Below are 14,413 nucleotides of genomic sequence, written 5' to 3'. Positions count from 1 at the left end.
CTGCCGTCCAGCCAGCTCAAAGTCTGAGATACCCATCGACTAATAGGATTCAAATCGGTTCTGGGGTCGTCTGTGGTTTGGTGCCACGGGCATTATGGGTTTGGTGGCTGCCTGGGACTTCCTGTACCATAGCAATAACATTAGAAATTGCACAGTTACTCTGTAGTTAGTTGGAGGCTGGGTTAATTCCATCAGCTAGATCTGGTGAGAAGTGGACAGAAACTTACTGGGAAGGTAGAACACACCTGTCTCCTGAGTCATGGTCACCTCTGCTTGCCCATTGCCTAATCTCCCCTAAAAAGAAGAAAGAAAGAAAGCTTACTCCCCAATGAAAAGTTGAATAGTGAAGAACCATAAAATACCATTTTTAATACTTTATTGATTTTTTGAGGAAGAGGAAGGGAGAGGGAGAGAGAAACATCAATGTGAGAGTAGAATGTCAATCTACTGCCTCTTGCCCACCCTCTACTGGGGACTGAACCCCACAATCTGGTCATGTGCCCTTGACCCAGAATCAAACCAGCAACCTCCTGGTGCATGGTTGATGCCCAACCAGCTGAGCCACACTAGCCAGGGCAAAATATCATTCTTTTTACATCTGATTCTGATCTGTTGCAAAGTTTTATTATATTTAAAATATATTTCTGTTTGTACAGCTTATTTAAGATTATATTTTAGGTAATTTATTTATTTCGTTTGTCCCAATGGAACAAATTCAAAAAGCAAAGATGATTTTCAAAATATTTAAAAAGTGGTGAGGCATAGACATTGACTAGGTGATTATTGGTATTAATATGCAGCCTTACACTCAGAGTGGTTGGGTGCTAGTCATGCCCAAAAGTAATGCTCCAGGTTAACACTGACAGAATAATATAGGGCCAATGGCTCATTCTTCAAGTTCTTGTCTTGAATTATAATGTTCCTTGAGTTAAGAAACTCTAATCTGAATGGTCCCAGAATATTAACTATAGTCATGATGAACAGTTATTACTGAGAGACTTCAAATTTTATGAAGAATTACAGGACACTAAAAGACTTCTGGGTTTATTTTACTTTGTTTTATGTTTTTGCATGTAATTGAATTAAGTAGCGTTGCAAGATTAGTGTGGTCTCCTGTTTCCTTTTCAATAGTAGATCAACTATATTGTAAACTAAACAAGCTTTTGCCACCTCACTTGACAACAGAATTCTAAATTTTAAACAACCACCTAACAAATTAATCTCTAAAATGCAAAGCTGGTGCCCACCTGGTGCCGCTCAGTGGTTGAGCGTCGACCTATGAACTAGGTCATAGTTTGATTCCCAGTCAGGGCACATGCTCAGGTTGCAAGCTCATCTGGGGCATGTAAGAGGCAGCCAATCAATGATTCTTTCTCATCATTGATGTTTCTATTTTTCTTTCCCTCTCTCTCTGAGATCATTAAAAATATATTTAAAATAAAAATTAAAAATAAATGAAATGCAAAGCTGGTGACCTCATTTATTTTGGACGTAGGGGGTCCTATCAACCTTACTAAAGGATTACTATCATTGACCATTCACATGTTAATATGAATGGCCTCAGGTTCCTCCTTCTCTAGCATGAAGCTGAGACCTGAAAAGGCCCCTCCTGGAAATGAAACCCTCATATTAGAGGCCCTTACTGTGGTTTACCTCCAGAAGTACTCTTCCTCAAGAGTTAGTGGTCCACAGCACCAAGAAAATGTGCCCAGTAAGAGTGGTGTCTCTGGCCCCCTGGGCTTCTATTGATGGTTTGGAAATTTTCTGCCCAAAGAGACCTGAGATGCTGCCAGATATTATTAAATCCTCTTCGTTGCTTCATCTTTCCAAGGGTTGACCACACTACCAGCTGTGTACATCACTGGGCCCAGGCTTGGCTGAGGAAGAGCTGTTTGGGGGAGAGGGTTGGGTAAAACTGGAGATGAATGCTGATGAGGTCCCTCCAGCTGTGGGATGAGAGCGAAAGAGAGCTGGGCTCCTCAACTTGAGACCAAGGGCAGAGGTTTGGCTTCCCTGCACCCTCATTTCAGGATCAACTCCAAGAAGCATAAGAATTCAAACTTTGAATCAAGTTTTCCAGGTTATTGTAAAGAAATATATACCAAGCTAGGAAAATAGAACTAGGTATTATTTGTTAGCTTATTAAGAATATGTTTGATAACTTTTGAATATTTAGTAATATGTGATCTTTATTTGTACCCCTGCTATGGGCCTTGAAAATGGAGGAGGGATTGGGAAAAGGATTATTATTTTGGTGCTGGAGCACTGAGGTCAAATGTATTTTCAGTGGAGGAACTTGGAAGTATAAATGCCTGTGCACCGTAGTTGAGAGAGGAGAAAGTTTCCAGGACTTAAGAATTGGGTTCAGAAAGTACAATGTGAATATGACATAGGAATAACATTTTCCTAGATCTGTGGGACCAGCTATCACTTTGTGCATTTGGAGCACCCAGAAAGGCAAATGCGCTTTGATATAATTCCATACATTCCTCTTCATCTTTCTTCTTGCCATTTCAGACCCCACCAATTGTTGCCAAGTTCTATTCCTAAGTGCCAGATCTTTTTTAAAGAAAGGAGCTCAAGAGAGAGAAGTTGGCAAATAGAGATTTGAATCATAAGAAATCGAGACATCTGACTGGAATCAATCGATTGATTTGATGAAGTTGGCCAAATTCATTTCAAAGAAAAATGCACCAAAGTTCTCCTTAACTCAGGCAGGAGCCTAAAACAATTGAGGAGGAACAGTATGGGAAAGGATAAAATAAAAATATTTTCTGAAATTAAGTAATAGTCAATTAAGGTTTTATGCATGTAATTTTTGTCATGGTGTGTCATTTTTCAGTCTCTCTAAAAATCAATGGAAAAATATCCTCGGGTGAAACAATAATAAAACATACACACACACACACACACAAAAAAAAACCAAAACAAAACAAAACAAAAAACTGTAGACTCATTCTCAAGATACAAAGACCTTGTGATCTCTTCAGTAGTCTGCAACATAAGGAGAAACTTGAGTAGTCAATCTCATTTCTCCCCTTAAGCCTAAAATGACAAAAAAAATTCTGAGTAGTTAAATAGCACATATTGTTTGATTCATTATTTGAAACTGAAGATGATGCCCTTGCTGGTTTGGCTCAGTGGATAGAGCGTCAGCCTGTGGACTGAAGGGTCCCATGCTGGATTCCTGGCAAGGGCACATGCCCATGTTGCAGTCCGGATCCCCTGTAGGGGGCATGCAGGAGGCAGCCAATCAAATATTCTCTCTCATCATTGATGTTTCTCTCTCTCCTTCTCCCTTCCTCTCTGAAATCAATAAAAATAAAAAATAAAAAAAACTGAAGATGAAGACAAAGAGAACTTAGAAATTCATATCTTGAAGTATTACCAAGTACTCAGCTCTTGATATAAATGCCAGAGAAAAAAGACAAAGGTCTAATGAACTCTCTTTTGGTGAAATACTGAATTGTTGCTGAATAGAATTATAAATGCAACTGACATGGTGCTTTATCCTGAAGCAAAATAAGTGTAGTGTCATTTATTTGCTGTATATATTTTGGCTCAATAGTTATCAAATACTACTCTAGAAGTAATTAGGATGGTGGGACTACAATGTAAATATCTATGTTGCTCTTATGTCAGAATGTCTTAGCTTAGAAATTGCCCAGGAAATAATATATTTTAACCATTGGAGTCCTTTTTTCCCCCCCAACAAGTTATAGCACCATAAGTTTTCATTTTCCTCAATGTCTTTTCTGCTAATATAATGGCTTGAGGATTTAAAATCCTGTGCTGTTATTGTAACTTCAAAGCCTTAAAACTGCAATTGAATGAGGCAGTTCATCTGTCATTATTCAAATATGAAGCAATTATGATGAAATAAAGATAAAATTCCATTGAGAAATACTCCAATCAATTTTCACTTATATTTAACTAGAAACATAAAACGATGCTTAGAAGAGTAAGTTAGGTAATAAAACTGAAGAATAAAAAAGCATGAATTACTGATCTATAACCGAGTCATTGTGGAGGTTTTGGGGAATGTAAATAAAATGTGTCACCGATATTGAGTGAAAGTTTTGTGCATGGTAAACAAAACAAAATAAAAGCCAAAACAAAACAACCTATTATTTAACTGATCAAACTAGTGTCTAATCCGATGTTATCCAGCGGAAGTCTCGTAGAATTGCTTGTTTTTAACAATGTATCCCACCTCATCAATATAAAACTCAATGAACCTACATGGCTTTGTGTGTTTTTAGATAAGATGTTAAATGCAGTAAAAAACACACGCCACAATAACAAACAAATGAGCTTTTTATTTTTTTATTCTGACTGAGCATTTTACATTCTTTCACTTGTACCAACTTCATTATCTTTAACTTAAATATTTCATTTTATATATCTAAATTTCAGTATCTTACTTATTTAAATTAATTAAATTGACCTAAAAGGCCATTCAATAACATGCTCAACTATTTCTAAAAAGAGGTAGAAATAGAAGAAAAGTAAAATGTACAGCCTTGTCATACATAAAATTTTAAAATGTTTTACATTAACTATTTTTCTATTAATTTAGCACGCTTTTATTAAACACAATTCTACATTTATCTTAAGTTCATGCTATTCAAACTCATCTATAATAATAAAAGCATAATATGCTAATTAGACCGGACATCTTTCTAGTGTCTTTCCAGATGACCTTCCAGACGAAGCCAGGGCTGTGAGGGCTAAGCCCCTTGCATGAATTTCATGCATCAGGCCTCTAGTATAAGCATAATGTTCTACTTTTATTTAGCATGATTTATTATTTTCTTATTTTTTGCTTTATATGTATAATTTCTAATACAGGAAGGACCCATTAAAATTGTCACAGTTGCCAAAACCGGTTTGGCTCAGTGGATAGAGTGTCGGCCTGTGGACTGAGGGGTCCCAGGTTCGATTCCGGTCGAGGGCATGTGCCAGGGTTGCGGGCACGTCCCCAGTGGGAGATGTGCGGGAGGCGGCTGGTCGGTGTTTCTCTCTCATCGATGTTTCTATCTCTCTGTCTCTCTCCCTTCCTCTCTGTAAAAAATCAATAAAATATATTTAAAAAAAATAAAATAAAATTGTCACAGTTATCTGAAGTTTTCTACATTGAATTAATAATAAACATGATGACTAAGTTTAATATTTCAAATAACAAAGCATTATATGAATGCCTACTATGTTCCATATTTCTGTCCAATACTTAGATGAGGACAGATACATTAAATGGAGATTAAAAAACAAAACAAAACAAAACAGATAAATACACAGGTGCAATGAAAAGACAAATAAAGGAGTACTCATATTTGCAATGAGAATATTTAAATAGCTCATGGACTTCTGCTATGGGAAGTAAGGATGACAACCATCAGCAAGAACTTTGTTAGCAAGTTAAGACTTGGCTGAGACTTGAAGGACAAGTACAGGAGACAATGAGTGAGAAATGTCACCTAAAGCAAGGGAAAACATGGTGAATTCTGACTGAAGATCAGTTTGGAGAAGGGGTGTGACTAAGGTTAAAGACTTAGGCATGGGAAAATTAACCTGGATTATCAAGTGTACCCAATCACATGCCTCTTTAAAAGCTGAGAACATTTCCTGGCTACGGCCAGAGGCTCTGGAGTGGGGATAAGGACACATATGCAATAACTTAATCAATAAAGAAATTTTTTAAAAAAAGAAAGTAAGTGGAAGAAGGGATCATGAGCCAAAGAATGTGGGAAGCCTCTAGAAACTGGAAGAGGCAAGGAAATGGATTCTTGATAAATGAATACAGCCCCATCAACACCTTGATATGAACCCAGTGAGACCTGTGTTTGACTTCTAACGTACGGAACTGTAAGATAATAGGTTTGTGTTGTTTTAAGCTACTAAATTTGTAGTAATTTGTTACAGCAACAATAGAAAACTAATACATCAACCTAGGGAAGAAGTTGAAGAAAACAAAGGCTCATTGAAGAGGTGGCGGATTATAGTAACTAAAACTGATAGCAACTTGCAGTGGTTGGAGAACAATGGTTGCCATTAATCATTTTAGTTTCCTTTACCTGTTTATGCAAGAACTGAGAAGACTCCACATTTCTGATGCTGGGAGATTATTAAAATAAGTGAGGAGAACTGATTCTCCAGTTAGCTAATTTTATTAATCATGAAACCTGAAAAATATCTAGCTATTGAGAAGGCAGTAATAGTCCATTTAAAGTATACAAATTGTTGGTGGGAGAATGTTGATTACGGGAGAAAGCATTTTTTATTGTTAATATTACTTAATATTAATTAGTAATTGGATGAAAGTTTGTAGGTTGAGTGAAGTTCCTCTGTTTCCCCTAATGTCCTGCCTATATACTGTATTTGTTTCAAAACTTGCTGTGCTAACAGAAAAAAACACACACACACACACAAAAAAACACAACTGACCAGTGTGTCCTTCAGGGCTGAGGGGCTTTTTTGACTTAAAGAATTTAGGTTCAAGTGTGTGCTGGTACTCAGAAAATAACTCCCCTTCTCCATCGGTTGCAGGAGGTGGAACTAGGTTAGAATGAAGTATTTTTAATGGAATAATCTTAAATTATTATTTCCTTCTCCTCAAAGTTAGTGTGAGAATAGTGGAAACAAGTGTGGGGAGAAAAGAAAGCAAGTTGTCCCACAGGTGGGTCCACCCCTTCCTCCTGGGCACATACAAGAGGCACCTGACCAGTGTTTCTCTGACACATTGATGTTTCTCTCTCACCCTTCCTCTCTCTCTAAACAATCAATGAAAACATACTCTCAGGTGAGGATTTTTTTTTTAAAAAAAAAAGGCGGTTCATGCATTCCCTACAAATCAGTGGATACATCCTGCTTTCAATGCTAAATTCCCCATGTTTGAAATAAGTGTGTAGAGATTGAAGCCAGAGAATCCTCCGAGGTGCAATTCTGTTTTCTGGAAGGAGGAAAGCAGGTTTATGAAGGCACTGAAGCAGCTAACAGAATCATCCGTAATCCCCATTTGTCACCCCCAGAGACGGGTGTGTAGCACTTGAGAACTCCAAAATCTTCACAGAAACACAATGGAGAACATGGAGGAAAAAGTAACAACAGAGAGTGGGAACCTAGGGTTCTAGAGCTTGAGTGTGCTGGACCTGAGTTTCTATATCTGTAAGATGCAGGGACGTAGAACTTAAGGGTCCCCGTCACCTGTTAAGCAAACCACAAATCTACAAAAGGAGATGACATGTTGAAGACCTACATTTTTTAAGACCAGTGTGGATCGCGTTTCATTCATTATGGAAACCAGAATGCTTTGCTTGATGTCAAGATAAAGTATCTAGCTTGTATTTTGGAAAACAATGTTATGGAAAAACAGACTATAAACACAAGACTCCCATCCAGGGGGGGACACAGTTGTGTCCTGAGAGGTATCTGGGAAGCCAGGAAGAATTTGTGTCAACCTTCTCACATTCTACCTGCATCCTCTGCTCCTTCAGTAGAATGGAGAGATTCATCAGTCACCCACACAATGTAGGGTTTCTTTTTTTTCCTTTTTTTGATTGAGCACGTTTAATTGAGCTTTTGAACGTGAAGCCTGCTGTATGCGGCAATGCCACAGCACTTAGATGACCCCAATTCTTCCCTGACTCACTGCTTCCCTTAAAGAAAATCCAGTAAGCTCAGACTTCTGAGGATTTTCAGCAACTAGAGGAGAAGTCTTCATTTATCCTGAGAGTTGAAATTAAAACTCTCCAGTCTATTCACTTTCACAAAATCTGGTAAATGTACCTCTATTTAGTTCATTCTCACTTAGATTTAATAATATTGGTATCTATTTATAGTTCTTGATTTTTGGGGGAGACAACAATTGTATTTTCTATATTTTAATGTCTATTTTCAATGTTGGGTATAGTGCATTTAAAAAATATTTTAAAAATTCTAAGACAAAAATTTTAATGATGGCATAATAAATCAATCCCTTACAGTTGTGAATTTAAATCAAATCCAGTTTTCTACTTTTATAAATAATATCTGTGTAAGCTTGCTAAGTTTAAAAACAAAAGTGATAAATAGCCTTATGTAAATTCACATTAAATAAGTTTGGGTCAGATCAGGTTGTGCCATCAAATGAGTAAAGAGTACCTATGAATAGTAAGTCTGAGTCCTCTTCCTACCTTACTCCCAGTTACTTTATAGGACTTCAGGGCAACAAAGATTTATCAGGATTGGGGGGGAGGTGAAGATGTTATATATTTTGCTTAATAGAAAACTAATATTTAAATTCTTAATCTTTTATTTTACCACCAAGTTAAAAGTTATATATCAATCTAAGGTTTTTATTTGTTTTCCTTGCAATACATAACATTAAGAATTGTCCCAGTTGTTCTGATTATCTCTTGCTGTTTAACAAATTACCCCAAAATGTAAAGGCTAAAATCAAGACACCTCACAAAATTTTGGTCCAACATTTGAGAAGGGCTTGGCTTAGTGGCTCTTCTACAATATGTTAAATCAGTTGAGGATACTCAGTTGTATTCAGATTGCAAATGGACTGGTCTGGAGGAGCCAAGATTTCTTTACTCACATATCTGTCACTTTAGTGGGGATTGCTAGATGACTGGGTTCAACCAGTTCTGCTGATGGAAGTGTCTGTGCACTTTCTCCAGCATAAAACTCTGAAGGTAGCTAGGCTTCTCCCATGGTAGCAGCTTCTCTCTGAGAGAGTGATGCAAGGGATGAGTATGAACAGCAAGGCTTCTGTGACAGCTCCGAAAGGCCAACATCCTATTTGTCACGTAAATACTAAGCCAGCTCAGATTCAAGAGTAAGAGAATTAGATTCCACACTTCAATGGAAAGAGCAATCAAGAACTTTAATCTAATAGAGTTATTTAAGAAATGAAAAAATATATAGGGTGTCCCCCCAAAATGAATACATACTTTGAATAAAGGCAGAATACATTTCAATTTCAAAATGTAATAGAATCTACAGCTCTCAGCTGTTAAAGTGTGTATACATTTTTGGGACACCCTGTTTATATGATAATTTTTTAGCAATTAGTTTTCCAAACTGAATGCTTCCATTTTTACTTTATTTTATTTTATTACTGGGGTTAAGCATTACATTAAATATCTATTGATCTTTGAAATTGTAATGTATTATGTTGTCTACTTCTGTTCTTTGCCCTTTATTGAGTATTAATTTTTTCCTTACTGATGTGTAAGAATAATTTTTATACCTTTATAAAATATATATCTTTTTAGGAAATTTTTGTGCTTATATATTGCATATAAATATAGAAGAACTAAAACAAACTCAGACTAAGTTATTTCCAGAGAAATGTAAAATTATGGAATAGAGTTGATCTTATTTAATCTCTGATTCTTTGGAAAGTTATTCCAAGTTTAGTGACATGAGCACAAATAAAAGGCCTTTGAAACATACACAAGAAACACACACACAAGAATCATAAGACTTTGCATGATTAAATGACTAGAGATAAGAAAATTCCTATTTCTTGAAGGCTATATGCTATATTTTTTATAGGCTATATTGACTATTATTCAAAATAATTTAAAGATAAAATAAACATCCGAGATAGTTGGAGAGAAGAGCTAACATCTGTGGATTGTCTGTTGAGCTAGTCACTTTGATAAGTGGCTTATGAAAAAGTATTAGGATATTTAATCCTCACAACAACCCTGCATTTTGAAACTAGATGATTACTCATTGCACTCATAATGTCATAAATTAGAAGGTAAAAGAATAACCTTCGAATTGATATATATTGGAATTGTTATAAATTAGAAGGTTAAAGAATAACCTTCAAATGTGATAAATGATAAGGTTAAGGAAATTGCCCTATATCACAAATAAGAATTCAAACTCAGTATCCTTTTCACTTCCCTATTAAGCCCCCCTAGTATTTTCCCCACAAAACAACCTTGCCTCATAATGGTCTCTATTTTGAAATTTCATATCATTATGGAGGATATTTAAAAGGCACTTGTTAGGATTATACCAATGTCTATTTCTACTCTCAGACATTTGACAAAAATATAGCAATAGATGACTAACAAATGAAGAAGTTTAAAATTTTATGTTGTAGGTATCATACAGAACTTAATACAAAAAATAAAATAAAATAAACAACACAAAAAAGAAGTAGAGCAAACCTATAACAAGAGTTGAAATTTTCCAGTGAAAATGCTGCCTGAAATAATCTACTTTTTTCATTGATACACACTTACTAAATAATATGTAAAATACTGACACCTAATGTTAACTTTTGTAATATAATTTCAGAAATTTTACAATATCTCAAAGTAGAATTTAGGAAGCTACTAAAGAATTATAGTTAAGCAAAGAAAAATCTTGTGTAGTATTTTCAAAATAAAGTTATTTAATTGTCTGGTGTATTAATGGAATAGTATTCTTGAAAATTAAAGATATAAAAATCAGCTCATATACATTTAAAGCCTGCAATTAATGCCATGGGCACACAAATAAATTGAAGATTATGGCATGAGTGTGTTACTGATTAAATCTCAACAAACTAATGTTTTAACACAGGGTCTGTAAACTCTTTCTGTAAAGGACCAGAGAGTAAATATTTTATTTTTAAAATACATTTTTATTGATTTCAGAGAGGAAGGGAGCGGGAAAGAGAGATAGAAACATCAATGATGAGAGAGAATCATCAATCGGCTGCCTCCTGCACAGCCCTGACTGGGGATTGAGCCCGCAACCCAGGCATATGCCCTGCCTGGGAATCGAACTGTGACCTCCTGGTTCATAGGTTGATACTCAACCACTGAGCCATGCTGGCCAGGCTGAGAGAGTAAATATTTCAGAATTTGTGAATTATGAAGTCTATGACAACCTAAGTTGCATAAGTCTGACCTTATAGCATGGAAGAAGCCATAGATAATACCTGAACAAGTGAGCATGGCTGAGCTGCCAAAAACAAAAACAATAACAACAAAAAAGTTGGCAGTAAATTTTGAATCTCATATAATTATCATGTGGAATGAATTTATTTTTAAAAATTTACTCATTTAAAAATGAGAAAAAGACATTGTTAGCTTGCAAACCAAACAAAAAGTGATGGTGAACTAGATTTGGCCCACAGACCATGATTTGGTGACGCTGTTGTAATGACTTTTAGTTGAATGTAGGACAAAAATGGATAAACATTTCTTTCCTTTGGGATGAGAACAGATGGAATTCAAGGAATATTCAACATTCAAGTAAATGTTTTGGGTGCTACGCTTACTACTTACCTCAGACTGATGTTTACCGTTGGCTGTTTTATATTAACTGGATTAGTTTTAGGAACACTTCAATTTTACTCACACATTAATTTTTTCTTTTGTTTCATCAAATTATGTTATAGTCAAACTGGAAAGGACCTTAGAAAAGTTAGAAAAGTTTTTGGACTTTTAATGAGGAAATCTTACCTATTTAATATGTTTCTCAAAAGCCTGAAGCTCATGTCCATGAAACCTTTAGACCACCCGGATTCTTCCCTTGGTTTAGCATGCTCCTTCCCATAACCCTCTGCTCCATTTCTCATCCTCCAGGTCTCCTTAACACTGGCATCTTACTTCCTTAACGGGGCCTCCTCTATCGGTAAAACTTTCCCCATGCCAGTCTTTCTTTGCACTCCGTTCTTTTTCTTTATAGCCCTTACCAAAACCTGCTACTTTAATATCTGCAGTGCGTTTGCATTTTGGCCGCTTCCCCTACACTCTGAGCTCTCTGAAGCTTGGATGCCAGTGCCTTTTTGTTCATCATTCTATTCTCTGAGCCTGCATGGGACAGTGTCTGCATACAGCCAGGGCTCAGTTACTATTTCTGAAGGATGACTAAGTAAATCAGATTGAAGTGCAGTGATGAGAGGCCTGTCTCTTACCTGCCCGGATTCGTGCCCTTCCCTTAGTGCTTTCAAGGAAACTACGTACAGAAGTTCATCTTCAGGGAAAAGACTGAAGTCCAATAAATCAGTATCTTTTATTCAACTATATAAATATCCTTAAAAATCATGTTTGCTTTTCCTTTTAGGAAGGCAGAGCCTCGAAAAGTTAGGATGATTGAGACGACATTGGATGTAAAGATAACAGTTGAAAAGGTATAAGACAGGAGAGTAGGTAGATGACTTTTAGGACAGAAAAAAACAAAACAAAAAACTGTTGACATCTCTGATCTATGGCAAAGGGCCTCAAGATAAAACTGCTGAGTTTACAAAATGCTTCCTTGTTTATTTTTCTGAAAAGCAAACTAGTCATTTTATTTTATTTTCTCCTATCTACATTTGAGGAAGTGAGTAGTATTTTATGAGTTTACCATGCAGGTTGTGAAAGATGAGGGAGCTACGAGCAATTAAAAGAAACCAAACACTCTGTGTGCTCCAAGTAAGTGAACTCTGGAGTCAGCCTGCCAGATCTGGATCTCAACTCCACTGCTTTCTAGCTATTTGATCTTGGTCCAGCCACGTGGCTACAAGTATGAATAGTTTTTTTCTTTCTATTTAGGAGTAATATTCTATGATGAGTCCATACACAGTTAGTTTTACCATTCATCCATTGAAAGACATTTGAGTTGTTTTCAGTTTTTATCAACTATAGATAAAATTGTCATAAATATTTTTTGTACACATGTTTGCATTAACATAGGAATTCATATCACATCTTTATCCATCCGTCCATTAATAAACACTGAGCACTTAGTTTGTTTCCATACCTTGGCTATTATAAATATTGTTTGCTGCAAACAGGGCGGTACATGCAATTTTTGAGTTAGTGTTTTTATTTTCATTGGATACATACCCGAAAGTGGAATTGCTGGTTCATATGGTGGTTCTATTTTTGATTTTTTGAGGAATCTTCATACTATTATGGCTGCATCAACTTACATTCACACAACAGTGGATAAAGGTTTTATTTCTCCACATTCTTCTCAACATTTATTTCTTGTCTTTTAGATAATAGTTATTCTAAGAGGTATGAGGAAATATCGCATACTGGTTTTGGTTTTAATTTCCTTGATAACTAATAAGGTTGACCATCTTTTCATGTCCCTGTTGGCCATCTGTTAAGCCTTTTTTGAAAATATCTATTTAGAACTTCTGCCCATATTTTAATCAAATTATTGTTATTATTGCTATTGAATGGTATGAGTTTTTTATATTTTGGATACTGATCCCTTATTACATATGTGATTTGCAAATATTTTCTCCCATTCGGTACATTGCTGTTTTATTTTGTTGACTGTTTCATTTGCCTGCAGAAGCTTTTTAGTTTGATGTGGTCCCATTTGTTTATTTTTGCTTTTGTAGCTTTTGCTTTTAGTAGCAGGTTAAAAAAGACCTATGTTAAGGAGTGTACTTTACTGCCATGTTTTCTTTTAGGAGTTTTATAACTTCAAATTTTATACTCAGTCTTTAATCTATTTGAGTTAATTTTGTGTATAGTATAACATACTGGTCCAGTTCATTATTTTGCATATGGCTGTCCAATTTTTCTAACACTATTTATTAAAGACACTGTCTTTTCTCCATTGGATGTGCTTGACTCCTTTGTGATAAATTAATTGACCATATGTGCATGGGTTTAATGTAGGCCCTCTATTCTGTACCTTTGGTATATGTGTCTCTTTTTATGCCAATACATTACAATTTATTTACTTCAGCTTTATAATAGAGTTTGAAGTCATAACATGTGATGGCTTCAAGTTTGTTCTTCCTCCAGATTGCTTTGGCTATTTATGGTGTTTTGTGGTTCCCTAGAAATCATTAAATTGCCATTAGAATTTTGATAGAGATTACACTGAATCTGTAGATTGATTTGGGTAGCATGGATATTTTTAACAATATCAATTTTTCCAATCCATGAGAATACAATATATTTCCACTTACTTGTGTTTCCTTTCATTTCTTTCCTTAATGCCTTGTGACTTTCAGTATACAGGTATTTCACTTCCTTTGCTAAATTTACACGTATTTCTTTTTGATGCAATTGTAAATTGAATCATTTTCTTAGTTTTTCCTTCTAATAATTTGTTATTAGTGCATTGAAATGCAACATATTTTTGTTTATTAATTTTTCCCCTGAATATTACTGAATTTTTTAATTAGTTCTAATATTTTTGATGAAATATTGAAGGGTCTATATCAGTGATGGCGAACCTATGACACGCGTGTCAGAGGTGACACAGGAACTCATTTTTTTGGTTGATTTTTCTTTGTTAAATGGCATTTAAATATATAAAATAAATATCAAAAATATAAATCTTTGTTTTACTATGGTTGCAAATATCAAAAAATTTCTATATGTGACATGGCACCAGAGTTAAGTTAGGGTTTTTCAAAATGCTGACACGCTGAGCTCAAAAGGTTCGCCATCACTGGTCTAGAAAC

At 35.4% G+C, this 14,413-nt stretch overlaps 1 long non-coding RNA gene across 1 annotated transcript in view; it reads right to left on the bottom strand.

Moving 5' to 3' along the window:
* Nucleotides 1–4,882: 4,882 nt before the first annotated feature.
* LOC107183903 overlaps nt 4,883–14,413 on the bottom strand; it is a 21,414-nt gene continuing 11,883 nt past the window's right edge. Inside the window, exon 3 of the long non-coding RNA XR_001514725.1 lies at nt 4,883–4,894. This is a non-coding gene — a long non-coding RNA (uncharacterized LOC107183903). The remainder of the gene's footprint in view (nt 4,895–14,413) is intronic.

The sequence above is a fragment of the Myotis davidii genome, unplaced genomic scaffold (genome assembly GCF_000327345.1).
Source record: "Myotis davidii unplaced genomic scaffold, ASM32734v1 scaffold560, whole genome shotgun sequence".
NCBI classification, from domain to species: domain Eukaryota; kingdom Metazoa; phylum Chordata; class Mammalia; order Chiroptera; family Vespertilionidae; genus Myotis; species Myotis davidii.
The sequence above is the reverse complement of the archived record's forward strand: the minus strand, read 5'-3'. Positions and strand labels throughout refer to the sequence as shown.